At 37.8% G+C, this 12,669-nt stretch overlaps 1 protein-coding gene across 1 annotated transcript in view; it reads left to right on the forward strand.

Moving 5' to 3' along the window:
• Positions 1 to 1,554: 1,554 nt before the first annotated feature.
• LOC105612521 (palladin-like) overlaps positions 1,555 to 12,669 on the forward strand; it is a 42,809-nt gene continuing 31,694 nt past the window's right edge. Inside the window, exons 1-2 of the mRNA XM_027970269.3 lie at positions 1,555 to 1,611; positions 4,498 to 4,542. The gene's annotated coding sequence lies outside the window, so the exon portion shown is untranslated. The remainder of the gene's footprint in view (positions 1,612 to 4,497; positions 4,543 to 12,669) is intronic.

Here is a 12,669-nt window from a genome sequence, read left to right on the forward strand (position 1 = left end):
AAATAACCTGGAAGAAGGTACAGTCAATGCATAGCATTCTAAAGGATTCTCAGTAATTTTTTTTCTTAATTTCACAATTTTTCCTGACATTCTTCTGGCATTTAAGGTAATTCACTACTTTGGCAAATGGTTTCTCTTCTTTGGACTTGAGGTCCTTGTCTGTTTTTCAAAAGTTTTTTAAAGAGGAGTTGGCTTGGATGACCTGAAGCTTGCCTTGATCTTTGATAGCCTGTTAAGAACCAGTTTCCAGGGGCCAGATGCTGAGTCACATATTCCTACAGCTAACAGAGCCCTTTAAGCCATCAGCACTCGTGATTACATCACATAAATTGCTTCCCTTCTAATGGGACATGCCATCCCTTGATGAGGGAGACCATATTTCTAATGAATCATCCCAAAACAATTTGCCTTTTTACACTACTACTGGAAATAGGATTATACTGAATTTCTCCAGCTTCTGTCAACCAAAAAGCATCATTTAATTTTTAAACAACTTAATAAAACTAGACAGAGAAGTAGTCTAGAGCTATGAAAAGAAAAGAAGGTAGTTGACCTACATGAGATGCTCAAAAAAATACTGGCTGAATTGAATGGCTTTGGAAATTTTATACCCTGCATGTGGAGCTGCGATCAACTGCACTTGCTAGTTTACTGTATTGTACTATAGTACTGTTGCATCATTTACTTTTGGATTACTTACTCGGACACTAAGGACTGAACTTGGGATTCCCTTAGTTTACTGTAAATGTAGCATGACATCTATATTTCTTCCTTTTGTTAGCTCTTCCATAGCATTCTTTAGCCGCTCAGTACTGGGCACACAGCAGCTCCTCAAGAAAGCTTGCTGCTTAAACGTAATTTATGGCAGAGTGAAAGTCTATACTTATCACAGAGATCTTCAGCTTATTCATGATAACAAGAAGTTTCCCCATTTATTGGATCTAAACTCTTTATATTGTATTTTAGGTGTATTGATCAATTCAGCACAATCAAAAGCGTATCTACAAACGGCATGTAAAGCAGAAGTCAAGCTTCAAAGAAAAAATGTGCTGTTTTACATACCACCTCAAAAAGATCTACAACCCCTGCATAGATCCTCCATCAAAGTCAATACTGAGATTAATATTACATTTCTGAAATCAGTAAAATTGTAATCCTGACCCAAGCAACTGTGAGCTATCTCCTGTCTTCTGGATTGAGAGGAAGGGCAGCTTGAATTTCCTTGAAATGCCAATACCAAAATTCTTTACATTCCAGCTAAAAATGCTTCACTCACCATGAGACTCTGGCTTCTGCCCTGTCTTTTATACCCCAGTTTCCATTTAGATTTGATGTATAACTATCAGTGGTTAATTCAGGGTCACATATCCCTCAGTCTTCTGTTGTAAGGATGGGTACTCCCCAAGTGTGATTAATAGAAATACAGTGGAATAGGGAGACCCTTCCACAGTCCTTCCAGTTGATACCCTAGCCTCTCTTCTGACAGCTGTCATTCCAGTTTATGCCCCTCCTTGCCAGACAGTGGGGATCTACCTCAAACAAACCCAGCCGCGAGGGGCTCTTCCTGTGAGGACAACAGGAGCAGAAAAGCAGACAGACAACGTGGAGGCTGTGAGTACCTTTGAAACCAAGGCTGCTGGTTGGCTGGGTTTTCTCATATCATAGTGATCCTACAGATGAGGAAAGTCAAATATTCTAATTCCTTGGGCTCAGGACATGGGGAATATAATCCCCATGCTTTTAATTTATAGGAAGTCAGTACAGTGACTTCCCACCTCAACTCACGGGACCAAATATATTCACTCACTCACTCACTCACTCATACACTTGTCAAAGAACACTTGCCTAAAATCTATTATTAAAGCACTAAGAAAAACACAAGAGAGGGTTCAAAGATATACTGGAACTCAACATTTCCTGGCTCCAAACATCTGGAGCTGCTATAATCCCTGCACTTTCCAGCAGTCCTCTTGGTCAGATGTACCTTTTCAGTGCCAGGTCAAGGGCATGGCATACCAGAGAAAGAACAGCCCTTTCATTGCATCAGTGTTACCTGGCCCTTTACTCTACTCTGAAGAAGCCAGGCAGAATTTGAAGAAAGGTCTGCAAAAATGTTGCTGGTGACTTTGAGACTGGAAATTACAACTAGCAGGGGGAAAGATGAAGAGAGGTTGTACTGACACAGCCAGAGGAAAGGAAGAGGGTTTTGTGGAGGAAAGAAAAAAAAAAAAGAATAATGAAAGGACAACAGTGAATAGCTGGTCTCTACCTGAGATGGCACTTTTTAAAGCTCAGTTCAAAATGTTTAGCACAAACACCTGCCTGCAAAGGATCCTTGGAGGCAGCTTAACTAAAATGTCTATAATATATATTATGCTAAATGCAGGGAAATGGGTAGATAGATATCAGCATTACTGAATATCTATTTCATCTCGCCTTCCAGCCCACAGATTTAGTCAAAAAACCTAAGGAAACCAAAGGAATTTGTTTTTGTGTACTTGGGTGTGTGGCTGATTTTTTTCTCTCACTTTCCTGCCATATTTTTCAAGTTTTCTAAAATTAAAATGCATTTTTATAGAAACATTTAAATATGTTATTTTATAAAAATAGAAAAAATCTCCAGGCTCGGAGAAAGGGCCCTGGGTCAATCTGCACATTGCTGAGTAGACCAAGAAATTCCAGAGCTCCCAGGACTCTTAATACCAATCATTGCCAATGTCTCAATCTGTTGGCTTTTCTAAGTCTAGCAGTTAATAAGGGGATAATAACATCAGTCTTCCTTAAAGACTTGTTCTGAAGGTCACAAGACAAATGTGTGAAAGTGTTTCTTGAGTATCAAGTACTTAATGAGTGTGAGACAGTATTATTCCAGTATTACTCCAAAGAGACAAGTTTCTATAAAATGAAAAGAGAATAGGGATAAATATAAAGAAGGTAGTGATTTCCATGAATTTCCCCTCCATCTGAGTTCAAACAAAATCCACAGAGTAATTCTGACCAGCAAAATTTCTCTCCTAAGATATCTGAAGCAACAACAGAAAGAGGAATTCAGCATCAAGAATCTATTCCATGTCAGGTAACTTGGTGATTGTGAAACCTTCAAGTCCTAGAATTAGAGAGGTCTTCCCACTTTTCAACCCTGGTGGACTCTGATCCCTTGGGGGAAACACTGAATCCCAACTGACATGGAAGAGACCTAGCAAAGTTATATTTGAAACTGGAAGAGATTGAGTGATTTCCCCTGAGACTGGCCCTGTGTTTGTTTCGAGTTTTCACCCTGAGGTATTTAGCTCTCTCCCACATGAGTTGGAGAAACTAATTAGTTAAGTCTGACAAGAAGCAGCAGTAAGTACAGGGCTACAGACTTTTACTGACACTAGTCCATGGCCAAATATGTTTCTCACTCTGGCTCCTATTTTCAGTGCACATTAGAATAGATGATGTCAACACCAGCCGAGAAGACAAGTTATCTCAATACTCAAACCCTGGCAGGAGAATCTGTGCCCTGACTTATTTTTAGTGCTTTTCTACCTTAGTAATCCAGTCAGCTAAAGAAAAGCTAGCAACGGGACTGTTCTCTGAGCTCACCACCCTTATTTATCCCTTAGCAATTAGCAAGACATTTAATCACCTGGGGAGAATCTATTAGGAGTTTGGGGTCCCATCACTCACAGATTTTGAGAGGCCACAGAGGATCATTATCCTAACCCATGTGGGCCTCACTATCTCACTGGTAGCAATATTTTACTCGGAGGAGAAAGACACGAAAGAAAGGTAGCTAACAAAAACAGATATGGATAGCCTATCATTTTTATCAGCAGGGTGGAGGATGGCATGAAAAGAAAGAATTGTGTTTTACCTTTTATGAAATGTTAGAACTTCAACTAGTGCACACATTCTCCCTATCTTAAATTTCAAACTGGACTGTTGCTAGGAGTTCACAGTGAATAGTTAGTGCCTGTTTACCAAGATGCAGAAAGTGAAGCATCAAAGATTAATCAATACTTTCCACGTTTTTCCATTTGGATTTAACCCCAAATATTTAACTTTATTTCAATCTCATACAGCTTGTGAGGACAGATTTATCCAACACCAGCTGTCCTCATATTTAAAAGCTGCTCCACAAAGATAAATTTAGAATCAAGGAAGGATCATATTCCTCAGCAAGAATTCTGCTCTGTGCCCTACTGATGCCCTGAGCCACAAATGACAAACCAAATACCAGCATTATTGTTGTTTTTCTTGGACATTTCTTTAGAAGCCACAGTGTGGCAGAAACAGCATACACCACACCAGGCATTAGCCCTAAACTCAGAATTGCACTCACAGGTATAAATTTATTCCCAAGGTTATTTCTCACCAAAGTGGGAGGAAGGTATGTATTGTTTTGACAGAGCAGGGAATGAAGTCACCTATCACACATATCCACCCCCTTACTTTTTCTTTTCTTTTCTTCTTCTTTTTTTTTTTTTTTTTTTTTTGAGCTTTCCACTCCAGGAATTTTCCAAACTTGCACAAGGCTCAAATTAGATTGAAGTCTGGGTAAGATACAACTGTTCATTAAATCAAACAGAAAGACTAAATGTCATCATCTTAACATTGGATATTTAGTATGATAACATATTGCATTAAAAAAATAATGAAAAATAATCCCAAGAATCTAAAAGATTATTAAATATTCTCTTTGAATGAAGTCTAACTGTAAAAGTATAGTTGTAAAAACACATCATTAATGTTTTATGTGCAATTTGAATGTCTCATGTCTCTCAGTTGTGCCCGACTCTTTGCTGCCCCATAGACTGCAGCCCGCCAGGCTCCTCTATCCTTGGGGATTCTCCAGGCAAGAATACTGGAGCAGGTTGCCATGCCCTCCTCCAGGGGATCTTCCCAACTCAGGGATCGAACCCACATCTCCCACACTGCAGGCGGATTCTTTACCGATTGAGTCACCAGGGAAGTCCATGTGCAGTTTGGAAGATCATATTTCTCAACAGGCATTTTTCAAGAGTAGAAAGCAAAAGTGACTAATAAACACACAAAAGATATACAACCTCATTCAAGATTAAAGAAATGCAGGTTTACAAAATGATAATATGTCAAATTATAAGGACTGTAAGGAATGATTCTCAAATAACTACTGAGAATGTATCATTTTAGAAAAGGGGAATTTGGCCCTAACTATTAAACTTCAAAATGCATATTTTTCCCCTGTAATTCCACTGCTATAGATAAACTTACAAAAGCATTCAAAGGTGTATTTATAAAGATGCTCACTTAAGTATTGTTTTTAATAATCCAGATATTCTGCAACAGGAAAATGATTACATTAACTATTATAAACCATATAAAAATTCTATGTAGGAATTCAGAAGAATGAATTAGATTTTTGTGTGCTATTATCAAATGATGACCCAGACATATTAAGTGGAAAGGCAAAGTGTAGAATACTATAAATAGTATGATTGTATTTATGAAAAAATAAAATGAAATTATATATCTATATATAGCTATATGAATGTATAATTACATATATAAGTGGCTCAGACAGTAAAGAATCCACCTGCAATGCAGGAGGCCTGGGTTTGATCCCCGGGTTGGGGAGATCCCCTGGAGGAGGGCATGAGAACCCACTCTGGTGTTCTTGCCTGGGAATCCCCATGGACAAAGGAGTCTATCAGGCTACAGTCCATGGAGCCACAAAGAGTCAGACATGATTAAGCACAGCACAGCACATAAAGGATATTAAAAACTGTTAAAAATAGAAATTAGAAACTAGAAGGGATAAGCTTTTTTAATTTTTTTATTGAAATATATGTGATTTATAATATTTCAGGTATACAGCAAAGTGATTCAGCTTCTTTTTCAGATTCTTTTCCATTGTAGGTCAGTATAAGATATTGAATATAGTTCCCTGCGCTATACAGTAGGTCCTTGTTGTTTATTTATTTTATGTCTAATAGAGTGTATCTATTAATCACAAATTCCACATTTATCCCTCCCCCCACTTTCCCCTTTGGCAACCATAAGTTTGTTTTCCATGTCTGTGAGTCTATTTCTCTTTTATAAATAAGTTCATTTGGATTACTATTTTAGATTTCACATATAAATGATATCACATGATATTTGTCTTTCTCTGTCTTACTTCTCTTAGTGGACTTACTTCACTTAGTATGATAATCTGTAGATCTATTCATGTTCCTGCACATGGCATTATTTTGTTCTTTAATGACTGAGTAATAGTTAGTTATATTTACACACACCACATCTTTTTCCATTCCTCTGTTGACACTTTGGTTGCTTCCATGTCTTGGCTGCTGCAAGTAGAGATGCAATGAACACTGGAGTGCATGTACCTTTCTAATTAGAGTTTTATCTTTTCTGGATATATGCCCAAGAGTGGGATTACTGGATCATATGGCAGTTCTATTTTTTTATTTTTTGAGGAACCTCCATACTGTTTTCCATAGCGGATGCACCAACTAACATTCCCACCAAGAGTGTAGGAGGGTTTGCTTTTCTCCACACCCTTTCCAGCATTTATCTGTAGACTTTTTGATGATGGCCTTTCTGATTGGTATGAGACCCCATTGTGATTTTGATTTGCATTTCTCTAATAATTAGCAGTGTTAAACATCTTTTCATGTGCCTTTTGGCCATCTGTATGTCTTCTTTGGAGAAATGTCTATTTGGATCTTCTGCCCATTTTTTAATTGAGCTGTTTGGTTTTTTATATTGAGTTGCATGAGCTGTTTGTATATTTTGGAAATTAATCCCTTGTTAGTTGCGTTACTTGCAAATATGTTCTCTCATTCTGTAGGTCGTCTTTTTATACTGTTATGGTTTCCTTTGCTGTGCTGAAGCCTGTAAGTTCAATTAGGTCCCATTTGGTTATTTTGGGTTTTGTTTCCATTACTCTAGGAGATGTATCCAAAAAATATATATTGCTGTGATTTATGTCAAAGAATGTCCTGTCCGAGTTTTTCTCTAGAAGTTTTACAGTATCCAGTATTACATTTAGGTATTTTACCCGTTTTTGAGTTTATTTTTGTATATGGTGTTAGCTGCTGTTGCTATTCCGTCACATCCAACTCTTTGCAACTCCATGGACTACAGCACAACAGGCTTCCCTGTCCTTTTCCATCTCCCAGAGTTTGTTCAAACTCATGTCCATTGAGTCAGTGATGCCATCTAATCATCTCATTCTCTGTCGTTCCCTTCTCCTCCTGCCTTCAATCTTTCCCAGCATCAGGGTTTTTTTCACTGAATCAGCACTTCGCATCAGGTGGCCAAAATACTGGAGCTTCACCTTCAGCATCAGTCCTTCTAATGAATATTCAGGGCTGATTTCCTCAAGGATTGACTGGCTTGATCTCCTTGCAGTCTCCTTGAGACTCTGGGACTCTCAAGAGTCTTCTCAAACACCACAGTTCAAAAGCATCAATTCTTCAGTGCTCAGCTTTCTTAATGGTCCAACTCTCACATCCATACATGACTACTAGAAAAACCATAGTTTTGACTAGATGGACCTGTGTTGGCAAAGTAATGTCTCTGTTTTTTAACATGCTGTCTAGGTTGGTCATAACTTTTCTTCCAAGGAGTAAGCATCTTTTAACTTCATGGCTGCAGTCACCACCTGCAGTGATTCTGGAGCCCAAAAATATAAAGTCTGTCACTGTTTACATTCCCCATCTCCTCTGCCATGAAATGATAGGGCTGGATGTAATTTTCACAATATTGATTTTTCTTATCCAGGAACATGGTATCTCTCTCCATCTGTTTATGTCACCTTTGATTTCTTTCATTAGTGTCTTATAATTTTCTGTATACAGTTCTTTTGTCTTCTTAGGTAAGTTTATTCCTAGATATTTAATTCTTTTTGTTGCAATGGTGAATGGGATTGATTCCTTAACTTCTCTTTCTGATTTTTCATTGTTGGTATATAGAAATGCAAGTGATTTCTGTGTATTGATTTTGTATCCCACAACTTTGCTAAAGTCACTAATTAGCTCTAGTAATTTTCTCATACTATCTTTAGGGTCTTCTGTGTACAGTATGTCATCTGCAAACAGTGACAGCTTTACTTCTTCTTTTCCAATTTGGATTCCTCTTATTTCTTTTTCTTCTCTAATTTACTGTAGCTAGGACTTCCAGAACTATGTTGAATAACAGTGGTGAAAGTGGACACCCTTGTGTTGTTCCTGATCTTAGGGGGAATGCTTTCAGTTTTTCATCACTGAGAATAATGTTTGCAGTAAGCTTATCATATATGGCCTTTACTATGTTGAGGTAGGTTCCTTCTATTCCCAGTTTTTGAAGTTTTAATCATAAATGGGTGATGAGTTTTGTCAAATGCTTTTTCTGCATCTACTGAGATTATCAAATGGTTTTTATCTTTCAATTTTTTAATATGGTGTATCACATTCATTGATTTGCATATATTGAAGAATTCTTGCATCCCCAGAATAAACTCAGCTTGATCATGGTGTATGAGCTTTTTGATGTGTTGCTGAATTCTGTTTGCTAAATTTTTTTTGAGGATTTTTGCATCTATGTTCATCAGTGATATTGGCCTGTAGTGTGTGTGTGTGTGTGTGTGTGTGTGTGTGTGTGTTTTGTCTTTGTCTGGTTTTGGTATCAAGGTGATGAGACCACCTTTTCTTCATTGTATATTCTTGCCTCCTTTGCCACAGATTTATTGACCAAGAATGCATGGGTCCTTTTCCATCCTGTTCCATTGATCTATATGTCTGCTTTTGTGCCAGTACCATTCTGTTTTAATTATTGCAGTTTCAAGCATCAGTTCTTTGGTGCTCAGCCTTCTTTATGATCTAACTCTTATATCCTATACATGACTACTGGAAAAACCATAGGGTACCTGATCCCTCCAGGTCCATTCTTTCTCAAGATTGTTTTCAGCTATCAGGGGTCTTTTGTGTTTTCATACAAATTTTAAAAATTTTTGTTCCAGTTCTGTGAAAAACACCATTGGTAATTTTATAGGGATTGTGCTGAATCTGTGACTGCCTTTGGTAGAATGGTCATTTTAACAGTACTGAATCTTCCAATCCAAGAACACAGTATACCCTTCCATCTGTTTGTGTGGTCTTCAGTTTCTTTCATCAGCATCTTATAGTTTTCAGAGTACAGATCTTTTGCTTCCTTAGGTAGGTTTAGTCCTAAATATTTTATCCTCTTTGATTCAGTGATAAATGGGATTGTTTCCTTAATTTCTCTTTCTGATATTTTGCTGTTAGAGTACAGATATGCAACAGATTTCTGTATATTAATTCTGTATTCAGCAACTTTACCAAATTAATTGATGATAGTTTGTTTTCTGGTGGTGCTTTAGGATTTTCTATGTATAGTATCATGTCATCTGCAAAGACTGACAGTTTTACTTCTTCCTTTCCAATCTGGATTCCTTTTATTTCCTTTTCTTCCCTGATTGCTGTGGCTAAGACTTCCAAAACTATGTTGAATAGAAGTATCAAGAGTGGGCATTCTTCTCTTGTTCCTGATCTTAGAGGGAATTCTTTCAGCTTTTCATCACTGAATATGCTGTGAGATTATCACATATGGGTTTTATTATGTTGAGTCAGGTATCTTCTATGCCCACTATCTAGAGTTTTTCTTTTTAATCATAAATGAATATAGAATTTTATCCAAAGGTTCTTCTTAATCTACTGAGATGATCACATGGTTTTTATTCTTCAGTTTGTTAATGTGATATATCACATTGATTAATTTCTGGATACTGAAAATCCCTCACATCCCTGTGATAAATCCCACTTGATCATGGTGTTTAATCCTTTTACTGTATTGTTGGAATCGGTTTGCTAGTATTTGGTTGAGGATTTTTGGCATCTATATTCATCAGTGATACTGACCTATAATTTTCTTTTTTGTGATAGCTTTGTCTGGTTTTGGTATCAGAGCGATGGTGGCCTCATAGAATTAGTTTGGAAGTGTTCCTTCCTCTGAAATTTTTTGGAATATTTTTAGAAGGATAGGTATTAACTCTTGTCTAAATGTTTGTTAGAATTCACCTGTGAAACCATCTGGCCTGGACTTCTATTTGCTGTGAGGTTTTAAGTTACTGGTTCAACTTCAGTACTAGTGATTGGTCTGTTCATATTTTCTATTTCTTTCTGATTCAATCTTGGGAGACTGAAACTTTCTAAGAATTTGCCCATTACTTCTAGGATGTCCATTTTATTGGCATACAGTTGATCACAGAAGTCATTTATGATTCTTTGTATTTCTGTGGTGACAGTTATAACTTCTCCTTTTTCATTTCTGCTTTTATTGATTTGGCTTCTCTCCTTTTTTTTCATAATGTCTCATTAAGGTTTATCAATTTTGTTTATTTTTTCAAAGAATCAGCTTTTAGTTTCATTGATCTTTTCTATTGTTTTTTCAATCTCTATTTCATTTATTTCTGCTCTTATCTTTTTTGAGTTCTTTCCTTCTAATAACTTTGGGTTTTGTTTGTTCTTCTTCCTCTAGTAGGTTTAAGGAGGAAAGGATCAACTTTTGTTTTTCATTTTATACCTTCCGTACTCTGAATTTTTAGAGTTTTTGCCCTAAGCATCTACTGCTTTTATCATTTTAAATCTTTTGGCACTCACAGGTTTGTTTCAATTCTCTGAAAGATTCAGTTGCATAGAAGTCCCAAGTTCCTAAATATATTTTAGGAATCAAAAGCATTAAGTTATACTCAGGGTAGTTTTGGAAAATTCAGCAGTGGCCACAGGAAAGGAAAAGCTCAGTTTTCATTCCCATTCCAAAGAAAGGCAATGCCAAAGAATGCTCAAACTACTGCACATTTGCACTCATCTCACATGCTAGTAAAGTAATGCTCAATATTCTCCAAGCCAGGCTTCAGCAATACGTGAACTGTGAACTTCCAGATGTTCAAGCTGGTTTTAGAAAAGGCAGAGGAACCAAAGATCAAATTGCCAACATCCACTGGATCATCGAAAAAGCAAGGGAGTTTCAGAAAACACTTATTTCTGCTTTATTGACTACGTCAAAGCCTTTGACTGTGTGGATCACAATAAACTGTGGAAAATTGTAAAAGAGATTGGAACACCAGACCACCTGACCTGCCTCTTGAGAAAACTGTATACAGGTCAGGAAGCAACAGTTAGAACTGGACATGGACCAACAGACTGGTTCCAAATAGGAAAAGGAGTACGTCAAGGCTGTATACTGTCACCCTGCTTATTTAACTTATATGTAGAGTACATCATGAGAAATGCTGGGCTGGAGGAAGCACAAGCTGGAATCAAGACTGCCAGGAGAAAAATCACTAACCTCAGATATGCAGATGACACCACCCTTATGGCAGAAAGTGAAGAAGAACTAAAGAGCCTCTTGATGAAAGTGTAAGAGGAGAGTGAAAAAGTTGGCTTAAAGCCCAACATTCAGAAAACTAAGATCATGGCATCTGGTCCCATTACTTCACGGCAGATAGATGGGGAAACAGTGGAAAAAGTGGTTGATTTTATTTTTCTGGGCTCCAAAACCATTGCAGATGGTGAGTGCAGCCATGAAATTAAAAGACACTTACTCCTTGGAAGGAAAGTTATGAGCAACCTAGACAGCATATTAAAAAGCAGAGATATTACTTTGCCAACAAAGGTCCATCTAGTCAAGACTATGGTTTTTCTAGTAGTCATGTATGGATGTGAAAGTTGGACTGTGAAGAAGGCTGAGTGCTGAAGAATTGATGCTCTTGAACTGTGGTGTTTGAGAAGACTCTTGAGAGTCCCTTGGACTGCAAGGAGATCCAACCAGTCCATCCTAAAGGAGATCAGTCCTGGGTGTTCATTGGAAGGACTGATATTGAAGCTGAAACTCCAATACTTTGGCCACCTGAGGCGAAGAGCTGACTCATTTGAAAAGACCCTGATGCTGGGAAAGATTGAGGGCAGGAGGAGAAGGAGATGACAGAGGATGAGATGGTTGGATGGCATCACCAACTCAATGGACATGGGTTTGGGTAGACTCCGGCAGTTGGTGATGGATAGGGAGGCCTGGCGTGCTGCGGTTCATGGGGTCGCAAAGAGTCGGACACGACTGAGCGACTGAACTAAACTGAACAGGGTAGTTTTAGGACCTGGGCTTCCCAGGTAGCTCAGTGGTAAAGAATCCACCTGCCAATGCAGATGCGTGTTGGATCCCTGGGTCAGGAATATCCCCTGGAGAAGGAAATGGCAATCCACTCCAAGATTCTTGCCTGAGAAATCCCATAGACAGAGGAGCCTGGTAGATACAGTCCATGAGTCACAAAGAGTTGGACATGACTTAGAGACTAAAACAACAAACATTTTAGTGTATCCTACTTCTCTGAAAATTGGTTATTCCTATAGCTTGGTAGAATTGGCCAAAATTTCATTCACTTTCTAAGACAGATAACAAAGAGGGAATTGTGTTCATATAGCTCTTATATTCTGAAAATGGATTTGACCCTCCAGGTTATATTTATGCCTTGTTGTCATTTCAATGATTAGGAAAGATTTAGTATCACACAATCTAATTTCAGGAGAATATTAAGTATAACAATACTCTGAGCATATTAAATCACCAAAGACATTCATAAAGGGACCTATGATCTCAGGTTCAAGAATCCAAAGAGGTAACTCTGAGTAAACGGCAGGAAAGCAT

Source organism: Ovis aries, chromosome 5, assembly GCF_016772045.2.
Source record: "Ovis aries strain OAR_USU_Benz2616 breed Rambouillet chromosome 5, ARS-UI_Ramb_v3.0, whole genome shotgun sequence".
NCBI lineage: Eukaryota > Metazoa > Chordata > Mammalia > Artiodactyla > Bovidae > Ovis > Ovis aries.